The 24,551-nt window shown below is 41.4% G+C and overlaps 2 long non-coding RNA genes across 2 annotated transcripts; both read left to right on the forward strand.

Annotated features, from left to right (window-relative positions):
- The first annotated feature begins 2,451 nt into the window (after positions 1–2,451).
- Positions 2,452–7,550, forward strand: LOC128311973 (uncharacterized). Its single transcript, XR_008290750.1, has 3 exons — positions 2,452–3,609; positions 5,274–6,250; positions 6,330–7,550. It is a non-coding gene; the product is annotated as an uncharacterized LOC128311973 (long non-coding RNA).
- Positions 7,551–10,289: 2,739 nt separating this feature from the next.
- Positions 10,290–13,656, forward strand: LOC128311975 (uncharacterized). Its single transcript, XR_008290752.1, has 3 exons — positions 10,290–10,853; positions 12,288–12,438; positions 13,077–13,656. It is a non-coding gene; the product is annotated as an uncharacterized LOC128311975 (long non-coding RNA).
- The last annotated feature ends 10,895 nt before the right edge of the window (positions 13,657–24,551 follow it).

The raw sequence follows: 24,551 nt of genomic DNA on the forward strand, positions 1-24,551 counted from the left end.
CCTGTCAAGAAGCTCAAGGCTTGGAGAAGAAGTCAGATATTGCCACACCACGTGTGTATCAGTAAAGAAGTTTAAAACATGTGTTATGAGTCCTGGGTGGAGAGAGCCTCTAATGCCAGTGGAGACTGAGCGGAAGTGAACAAGATGCAAAATGGGACTAATGGATTGTGAATGGGCTTCATGGACTGTGCTGATTAAGTGACCCGGCACATAGCGGGTCCTCAAATTCTGGTGTTGCTAATGGGGATGCAGCACTGCTGGTATAGAGAAGGGTGACCTCAGGGCAGCAGAGCTCTCACATTGTACAAATAGAAGGTAAGGTTGCAGTTTGGAACCGAATGATAGAATTCAATGCCTGTCAGAAGATTCTGGAGTGCTGGGCCCTGTTCTACGTGCTGTCTTTGTGCTATCCACGTGTAAGGTGAGTGTTTCCTGCATGGTGTTTACCAGTGATGCAGGTGGTAACATTTGGATCTTGGGCTTTCACCATCTTGTGATTTGGGGAGTTATCCAGGGTTCTAGCTAGTGAGTAGTAAAGCTGAGATTTTACCCAAGTGTGTTTGATTCCAAGGCCATATGCACCTGAGTGAGCATCCCACCCTAGTTCTCATGGATGGGACCCTTGGAGCAGCAGAAAGACGTTGGAGGCCTCTGAGTGCCAAACAAGTGACATTTAGAATAATTTCTCTCTCAGTATTTATTTAAATGTTTATTTACTTATTTTGAGAGAGAGAGTGTATGCATGAGTGGTGGAGGGGCAGAGAGAGAGGGAGAGAGAGAATCCCAAACAGCCTCCACACTTTGAGTACAGTCTCACATGGGGCTCAATCTCACCAACTGTGAGATTATGACCTGAACCAAAATCAACTTATTAGGTGCCCAGGTGCCCGCCTCTCTTATTATTGTTATTGTTGTTTATCTATCTATCTATCTATCTATCTATCTAAAGGATTTGTTTATTTTTGAGAGAGAGTGAGAGTGCAAGTGAGGAGGGGGCAGAGGGAGAGGAAGACAGAAGACCCGAAGCAGGCTCTGTGTTGACAGCAGCGAGCCCGATATGGGGCTCAAACTTGTGAGCGGTAAGATGAGGACCTGTGCTGAAGTTGGATCTCAACTGACTGAGTCACCCAGGTGCCCCTTTCATTCTTTTTAAAGGGTGGGTGAAGGTGGGGGGAAACCTGGAAGAAATTAGGTGGGTTATTTTTTCTTTTTGATTCTTGTTTTTAAAGTAATTACACTGATTTGTTTATTTGATAATGAAGGACAGAATGTAAGTATGTAGGATACTTGGTTTTTCTCCTTTTCTCCTCTGGTGATGTCAGAGTAGTTTGAACTCTTCATATATTCTAAGAAGAATGTTGCTTAATGATGGGATATTAGGGGACACCTGGGTGTCTCAGTCAGTAGTTTATCTGACTTTTGATTTTGGCTCAGGCAATGATCACAAGGTCATGGGATTGAGCCCTGCCTTGGACTCTGCACTGAGCCTGGAATATGCTTAAGATCCTCTCTCTCTCCCTACCCTTCACCCACTCATGTGTTCTCTCTCTCTCTGAAAGAAAAAAAAGAGGAGAGAGAGAGAGACAGAGAGAGAGGGAGAGAGAGAGGAAGGAGAGAATGAGAGAAAGAAAAATACAATGCCACTAACTAAAACTTGCTTTCTTCAGGGACCACAGTAATGCCAAAATGTTATATGTGACCACAGTGCCAGATCATGTGCCTTTGCTGTTGACACAATGGGTAATTTGATTTTACTGCTTTTGGTACTAATCTTAAGAGATTGCTGTTTTACCTTTTTGGTTAATTTAGATCAAATTTCTGATAAGATTAAGTACTACATTAAGGAAAATGCAAAACGTGCAGAAAACATATCCATTTGTGAATAGAAGGTATAACCATCCCCCCCTTTTTTTCATTTTCTTGATTTCACCTGGAATTACGTTCACTTCTGGTTCACTGATTTTGCCATCTCCTCTTTCATCCTGATGTCCCATTTCATTCCATTCTCTAACAGGCTAAATTCAAAGCAATCATCACATATGTAAAATACCACATTATTTATTTCTGTAATGACTTACCCACCAGAGATAGGTTTTTATGTCAGCGTAATTAATATTTTTGAATTCTGAATCCTTTATTACGTATTTGTGTAGATCAATGGAGCAAAGAAATGTGCTCAAGAAACCATATGGCAAAATAAGCTTCCCTCTTACGAAGCACATAGATATAAGATAAAAATCCCTTCTTTGTCCTGGGTGCCTGGGTGGCTCAGTCAGTTAAACATCCAACTCTTGGTTTCAGCTCAAGTCATAGTCTCATGGTTCGTGAGTTTGAGCCCTGCATTGGGCTTCGTGCTGATGGTGGGAAGCCTGCTTGGGATTCTCTCCCTCTGTCTCTCTCTGCCCTTCCCATGCTCACTTGCTCTGGCTCTCTCTCAAAACACAAATTAAAAACAGTATTAAAATCCCTTCTTTGTCCCTTAAAAATGGAAGTAAAAGTAATGAGTAAGTATTCCTGATGACTATGTGTTTTGTTGAAGAATAACAGTGAGACACTTGAGTGCACTAATGAATTTTTCAATGACATCATTCCAAGTGTGCATGCTTCGTTGCAATCTGAGAGAAATCAGAATGTCAAGAATCGGGGCTTCCTGAGTTACGATAATTTGATGTCTGTGCCCTTCTGGTCATTAGGTGAATTGAGCCCCTCAACCTTCCATGCTGTTCACTGCTGTTTCAAGCAGTAACACCACAGTACCTCTTTTATTTAGGAGTGAGGCAGAATTTGTTTTCATAACCCTGGCTTAATTTTTGTATCATTCACTGCTGCTGGGAGAGAGCACTAGAAGTTTCTTGCCATGTTGAACAGTTCTGGTCCTCTTAATGCAGAGCAGAGAATTTTGAAAGAGAATCTGGTGACAGTATTTCTCTTCCATAAAGAAAAGTCATTCATTGGGCTGTTTGGCTTGAAAGATTTTACACTTTCTTGATTTTTTCATTGTCATCCAGTTACAGTTCCATTGTGTCAAAACCAACATAGTTGCTCTGAATCATTTACACCTTCCACTGTTCTCTTCATCCTTCATTTCTTTATGTGTCTGGCTTTTCTCTTTGGCCCAAACTGGATTGACTGTTTTTAATGATACAGGGACTGACAGTGGGATATGTGCTATTGACAATGCTTCTTTGTGACACATTGTCCTGTGTTTGTTTGGAAAGCCTGGTACACGTTTTGTTTCTATCCTACTTGCAAATCGGGGAAAGGAAAAATCTATAAAGAACTTGAAAGGTGCTAATTTAGTAAACACTTCAGAAGTTTCAGAAGTAAATTCCCTCTATTTCCTGCAGGATTTCCATTGTACACTTTAGCTTTGAAGAAAAACAAATTTTTCATATCTTAGAATATTCGATTTATATGTTATCTACTGAGTGATCTTCTTCTTGGGAAGAAGTCACTAGAGAGAATGTTTTGCTCAGGTTCACCTCTCCCTTAATGAAGTTCATACCAGCGAAGTGAAATTGAAGTCTGAAGAACAGGAAGTGAGATCGAAGTCTGAAGGTACAGCCTGTGCAGACAGAAAATGCTCAGCTTAAGGTACACAAGAATCAGGTAAAAAAATTTACCATCAACTGTTATATAAATCAGAAGTGAACACCACTACTTCCTTTTTAAGTTTCTCTTCTTTAACTGTGGTAAAATACATGCGTTAGAAAGTTTCCCAGCATAAACTTTTAAGTATACATTTTAGGAGTGGTAAGTACATTCACCTTCTTCTGTAGTCATTCCACCTTTCTCAAATCTGTCTTAAAGTCAGGGGATACGAGTGCATGCATCAAGGATTCGATGCAGAGAGTCTTGACGTCTCATAAACCTGGAAGAGGTGTTGTTTAGAGGGAAGAAAACCGCAGTTGGTAGAATGAGTTTGCTCTGGAAAGGTAAAAAGTGGCTTCCTGCCTTGGGAATCCTGTTCTTTCTCCTCTCCCCGCTCGTTGCCACACTCGTGGGAACAGGTGCGCACCCTCAAGTACACTGTTTTATGCTTGACGGGCAGCAAAAGAGAACTGGGGGACAACTGTGAGGCACCTAGGTGTGGCAAAGGGGCAAAGGACCCCAAATGGGACATGCTGAAGAAGAATGTAGATGTTTGTGATGGAATGTGTGGACAAAGAAGCTCACAGAAGAGTAAGACTTTCAGGAATTGTTACAAACACTGTCGTAAGAAAAGATGTGTCAGACAGTGGGGATAATTTTCTTTCTTTGAGCACATTTAACGCCAACCGTACTTTTACCATAGTAATCAGTAAAGAATTGTGTTTCTCCCTTCTGCCTTGATTTCTGTGATCTGCACCTTCCCTCACTTTGTGGAAACCTCAGGGTTCATTTTCATTGTTCTTTACATTTCAGCCCCATCGTAGCAACATGACTGCCATATGTATATATTTTGTTGTTAAACTCTAGACATTGGGTAGGAAATATTGGGAGGAGAATTCATGTGTACTGGGATGGTATCTTGCTGCAGATGAGATGGGAGTTTATGTCTGGCAGGAGATCAGAGGTGCTGGCATTACTGTGAATTCAGTTTTCCTTCCTTTCTCTCTTTTCCCTTCTCTTCCCTTCCCTTCCCCACATTCCTTTTCCAGGAGACAATATTCTTAAAGTGGGAAATTCACATCATTTTCTTTTCGTCAGTGTATTTTGCATTCTTCTCAACTGATGTCTTTGAGTCAGGTGGCAGGAGTTCCCTCATGAAGTGTAGAAATGTCCAGTAGGTCATTGTACAGTGTTAGTGACACCATGTCCAAGAAAGATGTCTCTATGGCAGTGTCATGGCCCGAGCCTTGATTGAGAGTTCAGGGCTCTTGGGAGAAAGTCAGGAACCCTTGCGTGATCCTTATGTGTTGAGTTGTGATGAGTTGGTCAGGCTTGGTTTTGTACACTGAAAAGAAATATGCTTATGCTGTCCCAATCACAAGAGCCTGAGTGCACCCCGTGTGGGCTTTTTATATTTATGTGATGTATTGATGAGTAGGAATAGAGAGCTATGAAGAGAAGCTCAGTGTTGCCAAAGACTTGCCAGCATTCTGGAGTTTCCATTTGTTTAGTCCCTTAATAGGGGGTATCAGTGCTTTCCCCTGGTTGTGTTTGTGGATCTGTGCATTTACGGGGAATGGGAGAGGGCACATTTGAGACCTGCCTTCAGATTTCAGGGAGGGAAAAAGACAGAATTTCACATGGGCTACCAGGTAATCTATGTTTCTTTCCCTTTAATGAAGCTGCGACTGAAAGAATGGGAGCTGGTGAAAGGGGAGAAGCAGCTGTCGGCCACAGAGGAGAAACTGAAATTAGCTGGAAAAGAGCTGTGGAACTACAAGTGAGTTCAGCTCTTACCAGCATCTCACACGACACCCATTGTATTACTTTGAAACTTTGTACAGTTAGACCCAAGTAGCACACAAATATACACAAATATTCAGGAGACATTTATTTATATAGACACTTCAAGAGAAATGTGACGTTTTCCAGATGTTAAATTAAAAATATTAATCTAAACAAGTTAAGTCACTAAAGATTTCCTGATCCCCGGTGCTGGCCAGGCTATGTGGAAATGTGGTTCCTGAACATATTTCTGGAGGTGCTGGACATGATTACAAACCTCAGGAAGCAGTTTGGTGGAGGATGAATCACATTGACAAGTATGACCATCCCGTTTGAGAGACCCACTTGTTGTAACCATGAGAAATATGATGAGGATACAAAGAAAAGGTTTGAACTTTACAATGAAAGATCCTCATTGCAGAATTAGGGAGCTGTCACCACAGTCAAGGAGACCGTGTCAATGTGGAGCCCCACAGGCATCAAATAATAAATCCAAGATGATGTAGCGATGGCTTTGAGCTTTCTACTCTCCTCCTCATGTGAAATGTGTCTTATATGATTGGGTTGTGTGTATAAGAGTTCAGTTACTATACTGGGAACCTGGGCCAATTAACATCACCCTCAACATGGTGCTTCATCTGATGAAAGCCATTTCATGCCCAGGAGAAGAGTAAAAGAAACACAAGAACAGCTGCAGCAGTCAGAGCTCACCTTCGGACACCAGGTAGCCTGCACTCTGCCCAGTAGTTCTTGAGTGCTTCAGCACCTAATGCAGATGATCATAATGGGCCACTGAATGTCTCCACATGGGTTTTTATTGATGTGCTGACTCTTTCAGATGGCTCTTGGTGAGAAGGCAGCTCAGGACAACTGGGTAAGAATGTTTTTCTCTCCTCCTCTTGTGCACACCCTGCCACAGCTGAACGTGGATGTGTTTCTCCCTCCCACCTCAGGGCTCATGATCAGGAGAGGGCGGTGGCAGAGCAGAGCAGGGAGGTGGCCTACTTGAAGTGCAGGTACAGGATTTTGACATATTTATTTTAAGGGTGCTGTGAGGTTTTTAAAAAGGCTAAACCGTTCGGTGTCCAGTGGAGGCCTGGGTGTGGTAACTCTTAGTGAAACTGATTCATCTCGATCTTCAAGACTGGAAGTCATCCAAAGACAGAGGCTTCCAGAGGAATTCAGGAGGCACAAACCAATGGCAAGAGGACCTGACAGGGAGATCCCTCCATGGAGAGATATGGAGCACATTGTGAAATGCAGTAGTTTAACTTCTGTGGCAACATCCGCACAATCGGCTTCTTGTTACCGTGGGTGTAATTGTTTGGTCTCCTGCAAACAGTCCCAGGTGGTTACTAGAGGGCAAAGTTGTCTCACAGTGGTGACAGTACACTGTTTCCCTCAGATGCCCCCAGCCAGCAGAGCTCTTTGGGTCTGTCCCTTGTGAGTGGTGTAGCTCACGCCCCTCCAATGATTGTGGGCCCCCCTGCAACCTCCCAGTTACACTTAACTGGAGAGTGGATGCTAGAATGGACATGGGTCAGCCCCCCTTTCACCTTGAGACAATGTTGAAGGCTGTTTCTTTTGTTTCACATGAATAACGTGAACAACAGCATGAATTGCAGGCTGTATGTCCCAATGAGCTTTCTTGATTTGGCTTTTGGATAAATGCTCCATAGAAAATATGCTTTCTATAAAGAAAGCAGACATTTCTTTCCTCTGTTTAGAGGTCTCTTTATTCTTTGAAAGTTTTTTTTTTTGTATTGTGAACTATAGTACTCCATTAGTAAAGTAAATACTTGTGAAATTTCACTCCTCTCATATTATTTTATTAGTGTAACTCTAAAGCTTTGCAGGTCATTCCACACATGGAATTAACCTTTCCTTACCTCATTACTATAGCATTAGTCTCTTCAAGGCAATTTCTGTTCATGAATCCTGACATAATCCCTTGTCAGATACATAAGGCAGATGATGTGTACAGTAAACCACTTCAGAAATCCCACCCATGCCTTGTAGAAAAGGACAGTGTGCTTTCATGCTGATGTTTACCGACATTATCCTAACTAAGCCATTCTTATTTTCATTTTTAATCTGTGATAAATTGTCTTTTCCCATGATGTGTATTAGGAAACCCTTTTAGTGTTGATTTCCAATGAATTGAGCCCTGACATATCCACAGGTGGTTGATTACCAAATATCTAATGAAAGCCTTCTGGTGCCTTCCTCAAGGCTCCCCTGAGTCCCAAGCGGTCACCTGTGCCATGTGGAAAACCCTCTGTTTCTTGTAAGGGACCTGATTGTAGCAAGCAGTGTAATATGGTGGAGGAAGGCACGGAGGTTTTTTTTTTCCCACCCAGTCTATGCACGTCAGAATAAACCTCCATCCCTTATTTGGCCTCTATCAAATGCAGAACCTGGTGCAGCTTCTGTGAGGAACAAGAATTCTGTCCCTACTATGGGCACAGAGAAGGTCAAAGGAAATGATGTGACAATTTTCAGTTGTAAGTCTCTCTCTGGAATCTTTTGTCTCTTTATACAGCACTCTCTCCTGGTCTTGTCTCAAGGTTGTGTGTTCTGACATATATCTATGGTGTTGTTTACTTTACAAAGAGTAAAACTCTTTGCCAAGAGCCTATGGGCCTCTCTGTTCTTAGCTTGTTTGCCACCTTTGGTGGTGCCTCCAGAAGCCATAAGTGTTTAGAGGCTGAGGACCACAGGGAAGTCACTGTGTGTTTGTGGAAATATGAGGAGGATGACATCTCACTGCACACTTAGTCTCCTGGCCTGGCTCACTTCTTCCAGACCCCCTTTCATGGGAATGTTCCTGAAAACTGAAACAGTAGTGTTGTTGTTCTTTTACTCCTTTTCTATCCAGAGTTAGTCGCCAACCTGTTTAGAACATCGATTGTAATTCTCACTAACTGAAAAACATGAAAAGCCCAACTTTCTGAGAGGTGCTTAGCAATTTTGAATGCTCTTATTTGAAGGTTATTTTTTTCTAAATTTCATAATTCATCAGTTTTCCCATCTCTTTTGGGAAATGTGCTTTTGCAGAGTCATTGCAGCTGTTCAGTTAGTAAAAATATTATGAATTCTCAGGGAAGACATATTGGCAGTAGAAAATGTACACTGGAACTGAAGGAACAGAGAGTGAAAGTCAGGTCTGATGTGCCAGTTTCTGGAAAAGAGCTGAAGCCATGTTCATGTAACCAGGTTCTTTTATGGCCTCTGTAGCTGTTATAGCTGGCATCTTCTATTCATACCTTAACTGTCTTTTCCATTTGATATCAGAACATATTCATTTTAATTCTGTCATTTCAAATTCCAAAATATTTTCCCGCGGGAAAAAATTAGTCTGTGTGTCACAGTGTACGTAAAAATTCAGCATTACCTGTGAATTCACATATTGTCTATAACTTTTCCTAACTAACTCCTGTAGGTGGCACTGTTCCTGCAGAAAACACTTTTCCCAATTCCCCTTTAGGGATGTGATCTCCCCAGAGATCTCTGTGGCTTCGGACAGCAGGTCCAGAGAGGGAGCCAGGTAAGCAGAGGCTGCCAGCAGGACCTTGCAGGCAGAGCTGGTATCAACTCCTGCTTCACCTTTTGCAAGACTTTTACCTTCATTCCTCTTAGAGCCTGTTTCCTTACATTTAGAGCAGGGTGTGGCTGGCCATCCTTACCTTACAGAGTTCTGAGAATCAGAGCTCGGGCATGAAAGGGCTGTAGAAGGTTCTCTCATGAGTCTCTGGGGTTAAACCACTCATAAGAATTAACTGCACATGGACTAAAGATTTAAATGAATGCTATGAAATCATAATTTCCCATCCTTATTTCTGCTCTTAATATTCCAAGATGGAGCTGTTGAGGTGGTGAAGGGCTGGATGGAGAGTAGTCCTGGAAATAGATGCCTGGATGTGTGGAACAGACATTCTTTAGTAGTCTGGAATTATCTATCTGATCCTCTAGGACCGGCCACTTCCTTCCTCCATTTGCAGACACAGCCAGTAACATGCATGCTGCCAGAAATTTCTGTCTTGGCTCCTCAAACTCCTATAAGGTCTAGGGGGGACCCAGTGGGAGGGGTGGAGTTTTGTGGCACTGATGCTGCCCTGTTGAAACCAGGTGGATGGGAAGGAGACAGGCACTGTTCCTGCTTCATTGTGGTTCAGCTATGTTAGTGTTGGCGTTGGTGTTGGATTTTTCACCTTTTACCCTAACACATCTCAAAAGTTTAATTTCTGTCCTACAGGTCAACATGGCTGCCAGAGCATTTCCTTCTTTACCAGAAGTGCCCTCCATGGGGCACTATCCCATGGGCTGCCCTTCATCACCGTTCATGGGCTTGGGGCCACCCTTACCTTCTCCACCCTGGTGGTCTCTGGGACCTCACCCTCCATTTCCACCTCCACCTCCACCTCCACCTCTCCCTCCACCTCCAGCATTTGGTAAGATGATCTGAATAGTAGAAGTTGACTTGTAAAACACATTTCATCTTTTTTTCTTGTTGAGTCTTTGGGGGAAGTGCAGTGATGGCATCACAGGGCTTTCAGGTCAACCTGGTTGAGGGCATTGTAACATTCTCAGTTCATGCATGAAATGGGCTGTCATTTCCAAATGGTCAGCTGGGCAGCAACTGTCTCTTATACAGAAGAAACAGGTCTTATACAGGTGGAAAGACATAGCACTCCTTAGTATGTAGCTTGTTACAGAGACCACGTGTTGGGCTCTCTGAGGGATGACACGCACCCCTAAATTTATTTCTAGCTAGTTGAGACCTGAGCTATTCACAGGTGCTTGATCAGTTATGAAAACACCTGAACCAAGGCCCTGTGGAATCTTTCTCAAGGGTCAGGGTCAGATCTCTTCTCTTGACTGTAATAATTAGTCTAAGTAGATTTCTATTCAGAAATAGTTATATAATACCTGCTCACATGTGAAAGGAAGCTTATAGATAAGCTGAAAGATTGAACAATTCTTCTGGAGCCAGAAGAAACACACCCATGCTCTTCTGTTGAGGATTTATTGATGTTATACCAGTTGACACTCTCATTTTAATTCTTATCTATCATGAGATGGTGATTTATTACCCCTAATGTATATTAAGAAATGGCTGTTTTGGTGACGATTTCCAGATTTCCATTTGAGTTGACCTGTTGAAAGTTATTTGACTAATTATGAAGAACAAGAACCAGGGCCCTATGGTTTCTTCATTAAGATGAGGGAATGGATTTCCCCCTTATCGTCGGGGTCACCTGAGGCTTGTGGGTTACTCTCTGCCTCTCTTCATGGTCCTGAGTGTGGGGAAGAGTTTAAGATGTCACAAGATGTGGTGTTTGTTTCAATTCTGCACAGTCTACTAAAAGCAGAATACACCTCCATCCCTTCTAGAGACTTTAGCCGATCCAGAAGCTGGTGTCACTCCCGTGAGTCACAACAACAAGCACTCTACCAAAAATGCCAAGAAGGACCAGGTAAATGCTGGGGCCATTTTCAGCTGTCCATCTGTCGGGACACCCTCATTTGCGATACAGCGTGCTCTCCAGCCTTTCCCCTGTTTTGTGTGTTGTGTGATATGTCTGCCTGTTTCTATTTGCCAAATGCACATCCTTAACCCAAGAGTCTACAGGCTTCTCTCTTTTCAGCCTGTCACCTTTTTTCTGGTAAATTTAGTGGCCAAAGGAACTTAGAGATTGAGGACCCTATTGCTTTTCCCATGTGTTCTGGAAATACCACAGGAAGATAACACTGCGCTCCATACTAAAGTCTCTAGGCTTGTTGACTCCTACCATACCGCCTCTCTGTGGGATCAATGTTCTTGTTATTTTCCTTTTTCTGGTCATGCGATTACGTGTTAAAGCTATGTGTTAATTGGAAATGCGAAAAGATGCCCCTCTATTTTGATATTGTGTGCTCTGTACAATTTATGACAAAGTCATTGTCATAACTCACCACCTTCACATCTTCATTGGTCAATGAGCTGTTTGGAATCCTTCAAGCTGTATCTTAGGTAAAAAATATTCTGCACACAAAGTCCTTCAGTTGTGTCTCCAATCCGTTATTAGAGCTGATACCATCACTCATGACACATCCCTGGGAATTGATACCAAAATCAAAACACGTTCGCATTAATTCTGTTACATGAATTCCTTCCTCTTTTTTCCCATATGATGTATTACTCTGTGTCTTGTAGTGTGCTCAAAATCAGAATTCCTTATGAATTCAGATAAACACATGTGGGCTTAGTAGACATTGACAAGTAATATGTTTGTCACAGCAAACACTTTCTCAGTTGCCCTGCAAAATGCCAGGCACCCCCCAACTCCCCAGTGTCCTCTTAGACCTTTGACAGCACAGTGAGAGATGGGGAAGACCCCTTTCTCAGGGAGGGAAGCAGAGGGGGGCAAAGTGAGGGGCCGGCAGGCAGAACTTTTCCCAGTAGTAGCTGTGATTTTTTGTGTGTGTGCAGATAATGAGCTGTTTATTTGCACTGAATTGTGTGTGTGTGTGTGTGTGTGTGTGTGTGTGTGTGTGTTCTGAAGATGCCAAAAACAGAGCTTCTACAGTCACTGTAGTGGAGGGATGCAGAGTAATCTTGGACATAGATGTCTGCCTGTCTGGAATATGCTACTTCATTTGTTTGGACTTACTTCTTTTAATCCTCTAAGATGGGATCATTTTGTTCTCCATTCTCAGACATGGGCAGGGACATGTGGTGACAGTATTTGCCTAGGCTGTAGGTGGTACCCAGTGGGAGGATAGAGTTTTCAGGTAGTGATGCTACTCTCTTGGATCCTAGTGGCGGACAAGGTGGCAGGTGCTGACACGTACTTCTCTGGGTTTCAGCTCCTTTGGATATTGGTTCTCTTGTCTGGCATATGAATGTAGCAGATACTTCTGTTCTGCAGGGCAGTGTGGATCCGTGGGGGTCTCCTCTCTTAACTGGAAGATTCTGCACACCCTACCCTAAAGGCCGCCCTATGGGCTCCTGGGCCCATCCACCTCCTGAACCTTGGTGGCCCTGAGGAACACCCTAAACCCCTCCACCTACACCACTTGGTAAGATGATCTGAGCAGTATGTGTTGACTTGCAAAACACATTCATCTAATTTTTGTTGTTGTTGAGTCTTGGACAAAGTGCAGAGGTGTTACCACTGGGCATTATAATGCAAGAGAAATGTGTCTACCGCAATTACTACATTCCTCAAGTGTCTCATGATCCCTATCATCTTTGTGTCATTTCTCCCACTCTGTGTTGGTACATATGTCTCTTGTGGAGATGGAATGGGGCCATATACAGAAAGGCAGGCATGGCGCTTCAGCAGATGTGTGCCGTACACAGTCCATGTGCTGGGCAGTGGGAGGCATGAGGCTCAGCCTAACGTGTATCTATCCAGTTGAGCCCTCACTCATCCACAGTTGTTTGATGAGTCATGAAAGCACCTGAACCAGGGCTATAACAGGTCTTCATTCAAAGTTTAACGGATGGTTCTCCCCTTCACCTTGGGATCGCCTGAAGCATGTGGGATAACCCCCTCTGCATGTGATTTGGGATGTGACTGGGCCAAAGAGTTTAAGTTGTTTGAGGAATGAGGTGATGGTTTTTGTTTTTAGTTTTTTGTTTTTTGTTTTTTTTTGTCTCTGCACAATCTACTCCAATCAAAATAAACCTCCATCCCTTCTCGGGTCTTTTGCAGATACAGATTTTGCTCCCGTGATTGACAACAAAACTGACTCTACCAAAAGGACCAAGAAGGACAAGGTAAGTGCTGTGGACATTTTCAGTTGTAACTCTTTGTGGAAACCCTTATTTTTCTGTTCAGCACTCTCTCCTGGCATTGTGTCTGTTTTTTGTGTTGCATAATATGTCTGCTTGTTTTTCTTATTTTCAAAATGTACAACCTTAACCCAAGTGTCTACGGGCTTCTCTATTTTCATCCCGTCAACTCCTTGTGGTAAGTTTAGAAGCCAAACATGGTCAGGGCTGAGGACCTGAGGGCTTTTCCAGTATGTGTTCCTGGAAATAACCCAAGGAGGATGACACCACACTCCACCTGGAAGTCTTCTGGCCTGCCTCATTTTTTCTGGACCTCCTCAAAGTTAAATCATTGCTTTTGCTGTTACTTCTGTTCTGTTTCTGTCTAGGGGATTAACGTGTTCAGAAAATCCACGGTTATCCTTATGGTATGAAAATGCAAAATGCCTTCACTCCAACTTTATTTTAGAATGTGTCATTTAGAGTGTTCTTAGACAAAATAAATTTCATACCCATCAACATTTAGCCTTTTTTTCTTTTTCCTTCCTTCCTTCCTTCCTTCCTTCCTTCCTTCCTTCCTTCCTTCCTTCCTTTTTCTTTCTTTCTTTCTTTCTTTCTTTCTTTCTTTCTTTCTTTCTTTCTTTCTCTCTTTCTCTCTTTCTTTCTCTCTTTCTTTCTCTCTTTCTTTCTCTCTTTCTTTCTCTCTTTCTTCTTTTGTAAATGTGCTGTCTGGAATCCCTTCACATTTGCCCTCAGTCTAAATACTCTGAACTATAAGAGGTGACATATTTATCCAAGAAAACATGCATTGGAACATGAGTGGCGAAGAGAGAAAATCCGTTATTACCTGCATTGTAATTCCCCAGTGTGTCCTTCATTTGTATTCGCATGAGCACGTTCTCTTGTGTCCTGTGTCAGTGTTACAGGTGAAGCATGGAAATGTAAAGCAGAAATGAAAGTGCATTTGTGTTAATTGTTAATTAGAATTTCAGTTCATTTTTCCAGAGGATATGATTACCCTGCAAATTATACTGTACTTAAACTGAGAAGTACCACTGAATTAAAATAAATTACCTAAGCCTAACTAACATGTATAGGTAACATGTTTCTCTAGGAACATGCTTTTCCAGGTTCTCTGCATGACCTCAGGATTCCCATTGCCCCATGTGTGTCTGTGCCCATGGATAGCAGCACTTCCAGAGTGGAGAAGACCCCATTGTCAGGAGAGAAGCAGATTGGGCACAGGTGGGGGTTTAGAGGAAGAGCTTTGAGCCACGAGGGCTATGATTCCATGTGTGGACACTGGCATTGTCATTTCTTCTCATTTTGTAATTCTTCACATACAAATAAGCAGCCTCTGTGGTGGAGGAGGATGAGGGGTGGTGGTTGATCCTGGACTTAGGTGCCTTCATATTGGGAATATGCTATTTTATTAATTTACTCCGTATTCACTCCATGAGTCCTCTAGGACAAGAGCCCTTGCTGTCCTACATTTGCAGACATATGGGGACACTATTTTCTTCCCATAGCCTCCATTCCCCACCCCCAAAGCTCTCAGCAGAACCCAAAGTATGGGTAGAGTCTTTTGATGCTGATGCTGCCCGCTTGGAATCTGGTGGTGGGAAAGCTGGCAGGAGATGAGCACTGCTTCTTTAGGTTTTTGCTTTTTGCTGGTGTTGGTGCTTGGTTCTGTCCTATGAACACAGCTTTCATTTCTGTTCTGCAGGCCATTATGTATGCAAGAGGGCCTGGTCCTTTCCGAGGTTCGCCTTTTAGGTTGTACCCCATGGATTGCCCTTCATTACCAGTCATGGGCTATGGGCCACCTCCCCCTCCTCCACCAGCTTCTCCATGTACTCAATTTGGTAAGATGACCGGAACTAGATGAGTGTCTTATAAAGCGTATTCATCTTCTTGATGATTGACTTTGTGGGATTGATGTAGCGATGCTTGTGAGGGCTTGGAAATTCAACTGCAAACCTGCCTGAGGACAGTGTAATATAAATGCAAAGTTTCTCAGGACATATGTACAATGGGCTTTGCCATTTCCCCGCAATGAGGTGAGCTACAGGTTTCTCTTGTCAAAAAGAAGGAGGCTTTTGGGTTTTTTGTTAAAAAGATAACAATACTTTTTTTTACACTAGCCCCAGGGCTCATCCCAAAATGTGCCCTCCTAAATGCCCATCACCCACCTTTCCCTCCCTCCCACCCCCCATCTACCCTCAGTTTGTTCTCAGTTTTTAAGAGTCTTTTACAGTTTGGCTCCCTCCATCTCTAACCCTTTTTTTTCCTTCCCCTCCCCCATGGTCTTCTGTTAAGTTTCTCAGGATCCACATAAGAGTGAAAGTATATGGTATCTGTCTTTCTCTGCCTGACTTATTTCACTTAGCATAACACTTTCCAGTTCCATCCAAGTTGCTACAAAAGGCCATATTTCATTCTTTCTCATTGCCATGTAGTATTCCATTGTGTATATAAACCACAATTTCTTTACTCATTCATCAGTTGATGGACATTTAGGATCTTTCCATACTTTGGCTATTGTTGAAAGTGCTGCTATAAACATTGGGGTCCCAGTGCCCCTATGCATCAGCACTCCTGTATCCCTTGGGTCAATTCCTGGCAGTGCTCTTGCTGGGTCATAGGGTAGATCTATTTTTAATTTTTTGAGGAACCTCCACACTGTTTTCCAGAGCAGCTGCACTAGTTTGCATTCCCACCAACAGTACAAGAGAGTTCCCGTTTCTCCACCTCCTCACCAGCATCTATAGTCTCCTGATTTGTTCATTTTGGCCACTCTGACCAGCATGAGGTAGTATCTCGGTGTGGTTTTGATTTGTATTTCCTTGATGAGGAGCGACGTTGAGCATCTTTTCATGTGCCTATTGGCCATCTGGATGTCTTCTTTAGAGAAGTGTGTATTCATGTCTTCTGCCCATTTCTTCACTGGATTATTTGTTTTTCGGGTGTGGAGTTTTGTGAGTTCTTTATAGATTTTAGATACTAGCCCTTTATCCGATATGTCATTTGCAAATATCTTTTCCCATTCTGTTGGTTGACTTTTAGTTTTGTTGATTGTTTCCTTTGCAGTGCAGAAGCTTTTTCTCTTCATGAGGTCCCAATAGTTCATTTTTGCTTTTAATTCCCTTGCCTTTGGAGCTGTGTCAAGTAAGAAATGGCTTTGGCCGAGGTCAGAGAGGTCTTTTCCTGGTTTCTCCTCTAGGGTTTTGATGGTTTCCTGTCTCACATTCATGTCCTTTATCTATTTTGAGTTTATTTTTGTGAATGGTGTAAGAAAGTGGTCTAGTTTCATTCTTCTGCATGTTGCTGTCTAGTTCTCCCAGAATCATTTGTTAAAGAGAGTGTCTTTTTTCCGTTGGATATTCTTTCCTTCTTTGTCAAAGATTAGTTGGCCATATGTTTGTGGGTCTAGTTCTGGGGTTTCTATTCTATTCCATTGGTCTGTGTGTCTGTTTTGTGCCAGTACCATGCTGTCTTGATGAGTACAGCTTTGTAGTAGAGGCTAAAGTCTGGGATTGTGATACCTCCCACTTTGGTCTTCTTCTTCAATGTTACTTTGGCTATTCGGGGTCTTTTGTGGTTCCATACAAATTTTAGGATTGCTTGTTCTAGCTCCGAGAAGAATGCTGGTGCAATTTTGATTGGGATTGCATTGAATGTGTAGATAGCTTTGGGTAGTATTGACGTTTTAACACTATTTATTCTTCCAATCCATGAGCACGGAATGTTTTTCCATTTCTTTGTATCTCCTTCAGTTTCCTTCATAAGCTTCCTACAGTTTTCAGCATACAGATCTTTTACATCTTTGGTTAGGTTTATTCCTAGGTATTTTATGCTTCTTGGTGCAGTTGTGAATGGGATCAGTTTCTTTATTTGTCTTTCTGTTGCTTCATTATGAGTGTATAAGAATGCAACTGATTTCTGTATCTTGATTTTGTATCCTGCGACTTTGCTGAATTCATGTATCAGTTCTAGCAGACTTTTGGTGGAGTCTGTCAAGTTTTCCATGTATAATATCATGTCATCTGCAAAAAGTGAAAGCTTGACTTCATCTTTGCCAATTTTTATGCCTTTGATTTCCTTTTGTTGTCTGATTGCTGATATTAGCACTTCCAACACTATGTTAAACAACAACAGTGAGAGTGGACATCCCTGTCATGTTCCTGATCTCAGGCGGAAAGCTCTCAGTTTTTCCCCATTGAGGATGATATTAGCTGTGGGCTTTTCATCTATGGCTCTTATGATCTTTAAGTATGTTCCTTCCATCCTGACTTTCTTGTGGGTTTTTATTTAGAAAGGATGCTGTATGTTGTCAAATGTTTTCTGCATTGATTGACAGGATCATATGGTTCTTTTCTTTTCTTTTATTAATGTGATGAATAACACTGATTGATTTGTGAATATTGAACCAGCCCTGCAGCCCAGGAATGAATCCCACTTGATCATGGTGAATAATTCTTTTTATATGCTGTTGAATTCGATTTGCTAGTATCTCATTGAGAATTTTTGCATCCATGTTCATCAGGGATATTGGCCTGTAGTTTTCCTTTTTTTGTGGGGATCCTGTCTCTTTGGGAATCAAAGTAATGCTGGCTTCATAGAATGAGTCTGGAAGTTTTCCTTCCATTTCTATATTTTTGGGACAGCTTCAGAAGGATTGATATGAACTCTGCTTTAAATGTCTGGTAGAATTCCCCAGGGAAGCCATGTTTGTCCAGGACTCTTATTTATTCAGAGATTTTTGATAACTGATTCAACTTCTTTACTAGATATGGGTCTGTTCATATTTTCTATTTCTTCCCATTTGAGTTTTGGGAGTATGTGGGTGCTTAGGAATTTGTCCATTTCTTCCTGGTTGTCCAATTTGTTGGCATAGAATTTTTCAAAGTATTCTCTGATAATTGCTTGTATTTCTGAGGGATTGGTTACAAGAAATGCCTTTTCATTCATGATTTTATCTACTTGGGTCCTCTCTCTTCTTTTTGAGAAGCCTGGCTAGAGGTTTATCAATTTTGTTTAGTTTTTCAAAAAAAAACCCCAACTCTTAGTTTCATTGATCTTTTCTACTGCTTTTTTGGGGGGGGGTTCTGTATTGTTTGTTTCTCCTCCGATATTTATTATTTCTCTTCTGCTAGGTTTGGGGTTTCTTTGCTGTTCTGCTTCTAGTTCCTTTAGGTGTGCTGTTAGATTTTGTATTTGGGACTTGTTTCTTGAGATAGGGCTAGATTGCAATGTATTTTCCTCTTAGGACTGCCTTTGCTGCATCCCAAAGGGTTTGGATTATTGTGTTTTAATTTTCTTTTGTTTCCATATATTTTTAAATTTCTTCTTTAATTGCCTGGTTGACCCATTCGTTCTTTAGTAGGATGTTCTTTAGCCTCCATGCATTTGGACGTTTTCCAAACTTTGTCCTGTGATTAGTTTCAAATTTCACAGCATTCTGATCTGAAAGTGTGCATGGTATGATCTCAATTCTTTCATATTTATTGAGGGCTCTTTTGTGACCCAGTATGTGATCTATCTTGGAGAATGTTCTCTGTGCACTAGAGAAGAATGTATATTCTGCTGCTGCAGGATGAAAAGTTCTAAATATATCTGTCAAGTCCATCTGGTCCAGTGTATCATTCAGGGCTATTGTTTCTTTATTGCTTTTCTGTCTAGATGACCTGTCCATTGTTGTAAGTGGAGTGTTAATGCCTCTGCAGTTACCACATTCTTATCAATAAGGTTGTTTATGTTTGTTATTAATTGTTTTATCTATTTGGGTGCCTCCAAATTCGGTGCATAGAAATTTATAATTGTTAGCTCTTCCTGATGGATAGATCTCATAATTATTATGTAATGCCCTTCTTCATCTCTTGTTACAACCTTTACTTTAAAATCTAGTTTGTCTGATATAGGTATGGCTATTGCAGCTTTCTTTTGACTTCTAGTAGCATGGTAGATTATTCTCCATCCCCTCAGTTTCAATCTTAAGGTGTCCTCAGGTCTAAAATGGGTCTCTTATAGGCAGCAAATAGATGAGTCTTGTGTTTTGTTAATCCATTCTGATACCCTATGTCTTTTGATTTGAGCATTTAGTTGATTTGCATTCAGTGTTGTTATTGAAAGATATGGGTTTAGAGTCATTGTATTATCTGTAGGTTTCATGCTTGTAGTGATGTCTCTTTTCTTTGTGGTTCTGGCACCATTTTACTCAGAGAGTCTCCCTTAGGATCTCTTGTAGGGCTGGTTTATTGGTGATGAATTCCTTCAGGTTTTGTTTGTTTGGGAAAACCTTGATCTCTCCTTGTATTCGGAATGACAGTCTTGCTGGATAAAGGATTCTTGGCTGCATCTTTTTGCTGTTTGTCACATTGACAATTTCCTGCCACTCCTTTCTGGCGTGCCAAGTTTCAGTAGACAGGTCAGCTACTACCCTTATCTGTCTACCCTTATATGTTAAGCCCCGTTTATCCCTAGCTGCTTTATGAATTCTCTCTTTATCTTTGTATTTTGCCAGTTTCACTATGACATGTCATGCAGAAGATTGATGCAAGTTACATCTGAAGGAAATTCTCTTTGCCTCCTGGATTTCAATGTTTGTTTCCTGCCCCAGGTTGGGGAAGTTCTCACCTTGTTTTGTTCAAGTACACCATCGGCCCCTTTCTCTCTCTTCTTCTGGAACTCCTGTGGTAAGGATATTGTTCCGTTTCATTGAATCACTTAGTTCTCTAAATCTCCCCTTGTGATACAGAATTTTTTTCTCTCTTTTCCTCAGCTTCCTCTTTTCCCATAATTTTGTCTTCTAATTCACCTATTCTCCCCTCTGCCTCTTCAATCCTTGCTGTGACCACCTCTATTTTATTTTGCAGCTCATTTATAGAATTTTTAAATTCATCATTACTGTTTTTTAGTTTCTTGATCTCTGCAGCAATAGATTCTCTGCTTTCTTCCATGCTTTTTTTCAAGCCCAGCAATTAATCTTATGACTATTATTCTAAATTCTTGTGCAATTATATTGTGTATATCTTTTTTGATCAATTCTTCAGCTGTCATTTCATCCTGGAATTTCTTTTGAGGAGAACTCTCCAATTTCATCATTTTGGCTAGTTTTCTGTTTTAAAAGCTTGTTAGGTGCCCCGCACCTGCGAGCACTTCTATATTAAAGAGGGGCCATGCCCTGTCCAGGGCTTGGCCCTTCCCGAGATGTTTTTGTGGAGAGTGTTACTTTCTCTCTCCTGTTGTGACCTTGGGTCCTTTATCTCACAACTCATAGTGATATTTTGGACCCTCCACTACGTGTGCTTTAACTTGTTCATTGAAGTAGCCCTGGAAAGGAAAACAAACAGACAAACAAAAAGCAACCAGAAAACAAAAACACGCAAACACACAAACATACAAACTAAAAAAACCTAGAACAAAAAAACCAGAAACACCAGCTACAAGTAAACCACAGAGTTGAGGCAGTGCTGATGGAAGAGGCCTTATCCCATGCAAAGAAAGACATGAAAGGGGCAGGGAAAAGAAAGAGTAAAAATGGACCAGAGAAACTATACAGCTTAATCCAGAGAAAGAGAAAGGAGAATAAAGAAGGAGGTGGGGAAAAAAAGAAAAAGAAAATAAAGTTATCTAGACAGAAAAACTACATACTATACAGTTTAATCCAAAGAGAGAGAGAAAGGAAACTGAAGAATGAAGCGGAGAAGAATGAAGTAAGATAAAGTTGTCCAGAAACAGGAGCTATAGGGCTTAATCCAAAGAGAAAGAATGGAGAATAAAGAAGGAGGTGTGGAACATGTATCAAGAAAACGGATTAAATATGTCTCTTTAACAAACCAACAACCAGAGTAACCTGACTAGAGGAGGGAAGAGACGAGAAGGAGAAAAAGAAGGAAGAATGTATCTATATAATTAGAATTGCCCAAGAATTAAACCAGGCAGCGTAGCAACACAGTTCTGGAGGAGGGGATGTCCACTGTGGGTTCTGCTGTCTGATCCCTAAGGCCCTATCTTGGTGGTCATGGGGAGAAAAATGGTGATACTCCCCAAAGTCTCTCCTCTGCAGACCGTTCTGTTCGAGCTGTCCTCACTGTGCCATGGATACAAATGAGGCAGTCTGTCTCGCTCCCCTGACTCCTGTGCCTGGCACTTGGCTGGGATTCAAACTCTTGCTCCACAGGCCCCAGTACTGGGGAAGTGTCTCTCTGCACCACCTTATATGTGGTCCCTAGCTGGTGGGTGCAGGCAGGCTTTGTCCTGTCCCACAGCACTCCAGGGAGGAGATCGCTTTCTCCTAGTGTGAACTGGGTTCCTCACCTAGCCCCTGAGCCCAGGGCTGGCTCCCCTCCTCCCCCGGTTCGTGATCTGGGCAGCTGGCCCCACTTTGCAGCACACCCTGCAGTTGAGATTGGATCTTACTCTGACCTGGTCTGAGGTTTCTCTCTTGTCCAGATACAGTCCTAGTTTCCCCAGCCACCCTTTCTCTTCCCTTTGTCTCTCCAAAGAAGCGGATCTCACCCTCTGTTCATTTCATCTCTCCCAGTTAACAATCATGTACCTATGGCCTGTCAGGTTGTCCCGGTGGGTTCCTGGAATTGCGACTGTCTCTTTTCCTCCCGGACTCTTGGGATTCAAAGTCCTTTGGCTTCAATACTTCTTTGTTTTGGAGAAGAGGGAAGTTTAGATTTCCCTACTTCTCCACGATGTTGGCTCCTCCCCTCAGGTGTTACCACTTTAAATGGTTGAAAGGATGCAGCTCTGAAGCCATCAGATCCTGGCCTTTCGTTTGTTGGGAGTTTTTTGATTACTGGTTGAATTTGATTGCTATTCATCATTCTGCTCAAATTTTCTATTTCTTTCAGGTTCACTTTTGGATGTGATGTTTCTAAGAATTGATGCATTTCTTGTAGGTTGTCCGTTTGGTAGGTATATATTTTTTCATGATATTCTGTTATAATCCTTTGTATTTCTGTGATGTCTGTCATTATTTATCCTCTTTAATTTCTGCTTTTAGTTTAGTTCTTTTGTTGGGGGGAGGAGGATGAGTGTAGCTAAAGGTGCATCAATTTTGTTTATTCCTTGAAACTATGAGCTTCTGGTTTCTTTGAAGCCTTCCGGAATCTTTGGGGTTTATTTGTTCTTTTTCTAACTCCTTTACGTGTGTAAGTTTAGATGCTTTATTTGAGATTTTTCTTCTTGAGGGAGGTCTGGTTTGTTGTAATCGTCCCTCTTCGATCTTTCACAGCATCCCAAGAATTTTGGACCCTGGTGTTTCCTTTTTCATTTGTCTCCCTATATTTCTGGATTTGCTCTTTGATTTCTTGGTTGACCCATTCATTGCTTAGGAGCATGTTATTTATCCTGCATTTCCTGATTCTTTTCCTGTGATTGATTTGTGGTTTCCTACCATTGTGGTCAGAAAAGATGCATGAGATACATTCATCTTTTTGAATTTGTTGAAACTTGTTTTGTAGCCTAACACGTGATCTCTTCTGGAGAATGTTCCATGTGCACTTAACAAGAATGTGTATTCTGCTGTTTGGGGATGGAATGTGTGAAATATATTTATTAGATCCATCTGGTCCAATGTGTCATTCAAAGCCACTGTTTTCTTTTTGATTTTCTGATTGGATGATCTGTCCATTGTTTTAAGGTGATGTTAAAATCCTATACTAATATTGTATTGCTGTGAATTTCTTCTTTTATGTCTGCTGTTAGCTGTGTTATATATTTTAGTGCTCCCATGTTGGTTGCGTGAATATTCATAATTGGTACGTCTTCTTGTAGGTTGTTCCCATTATCACTATGTAGAGTTCTTGCTCTCCTGATACAGTCTTTGTTTGAAAGTCTATTTTGCCTGATTGGAGTATTGCTACCCCACCTTTCTTTTCACTTCCATTTGCCTGATGAATGTGTTTCATCTTTTCACTTTTGATCTGCATGTGTCTCTAGCTCTGGAATGAGACTCTTGTGGCAGCACATAGGTGGGTCTTGCTTTTTTATCCATTAAGACGCCCTGTGTGTTTTGATTGGAGCATTTAGTCCACTTATATTCAAAGCTGTTACTTATTTTAGTATATTTTATTTGCTGAATAGTTAACATGCACTGTTCTGTTAGTTTCAAGCATTCTGTTAGTTTCAACAATTTTCTACATCACCAAAGCACATCATAATAAGTCCACTCCTTAATCCACATCAGTGATTCCACCCATCCCCCACCCCGCCACCTCTGGTAATCATCAGTTCTCAAGAGTTAAGAGCCTGTTTCATGGCTCATCTCTCTTTCTCTTTTTCCTTCAGTCATTTGTTTCTTAAATGCCACACGTGAGTGAAGTCATATGGTATTTGCCTTTCTCTGACTGATTTATTTCACGTAGAAGTATACTCTGTAGCTCCATCCGTGTGATTGCAAATGGGAATATTTCATTCTTTTTTATGGCTGGTACGATTCCATTGTGTGTGTGTGTGTGTGTGTGTGTATGTGTGTGTGTATATATATATATATATACACATACATACATATACATATACACACATACACATATACATACATACATATATATGTATATATATATATATATATGTATATATATATATATACATACATATGTACATATACATATATACAGTTCTTTATGTATCTATCTAGGGACACTTGTGCTCTTCCATAATTTGTCTTGTAAATATTGCTGCCTAAACATGGGGTGCATGTATCCCTGTGAAAGAGTGTTTTTGTATTTTCGTGGTCAATACTCAGTAGTGCTGTTGCTGGATCATTGGGTAGTTCCATTTTTTACCTTGTGGAGGAACCTCCATACTGTTTCCACAGTGTGGCAGCAGTTGGCATTCCTACCAACAGTGCATGAGAGCTCCTTTTCCTGCGCAACCCATTCTACCCTTGTTTCTTCTGTTGTTAATTGTAGCCATTCTGACAGGTATGAATTGATGTCTCCTTTTAGTTTTTATTTGCATTATCCTGCTGAGGGGAGACGTTAAGCATCTTTTCATGTGTCGTCTGGCTATCTCTGTATCTTCGTTGAAGAGAGATCTGTTCATTTCTTCTGCTAATTTTTTAATTGGATATTTTTGTGTGGGTTGATTTGCACAAATTCTTTATATATTTGGGATACTAACCCTGTTTTGGATATGTCATTTGCAAATATCTTCTCTCATTCAGTAGGTTCCCTTTTAGCTTTGCTGATTGTTTCTTTTGCTATGCAGAAGCTTTTTATTTTGATGAAGTCCCAAGAGTTTATTTTTGCTTTTATTTCCCTTGCCTCAGGGGACATACCTAGAAAAATGTTGCTATGGTTGTTACCATAGACATTACTGCCTGTTCTCTGTTCTGGGATGTTTATGGATTCATGTCTCATGTTAGGACCTTAATCCATTTTGAATTTAGTTTTGTGTGTAG

The sequence above is a fragment of the Acinonyx jubatus genome, chromosome D1 (genome assembly GCF_027475565.1).
Source record: "Acinonyx jubatus isolate Ajub_Pintada_27869175 chromosome D1, VMU_Ajub_asm_v1.0, whole genome shotgun sequence".
Classification (NCBI taxonomy): Eukaryota; Metazoa; Chordata; class Mammalia; order Carnivora; family Felidae; genus Acinonyx; species Acinonyx jubatus.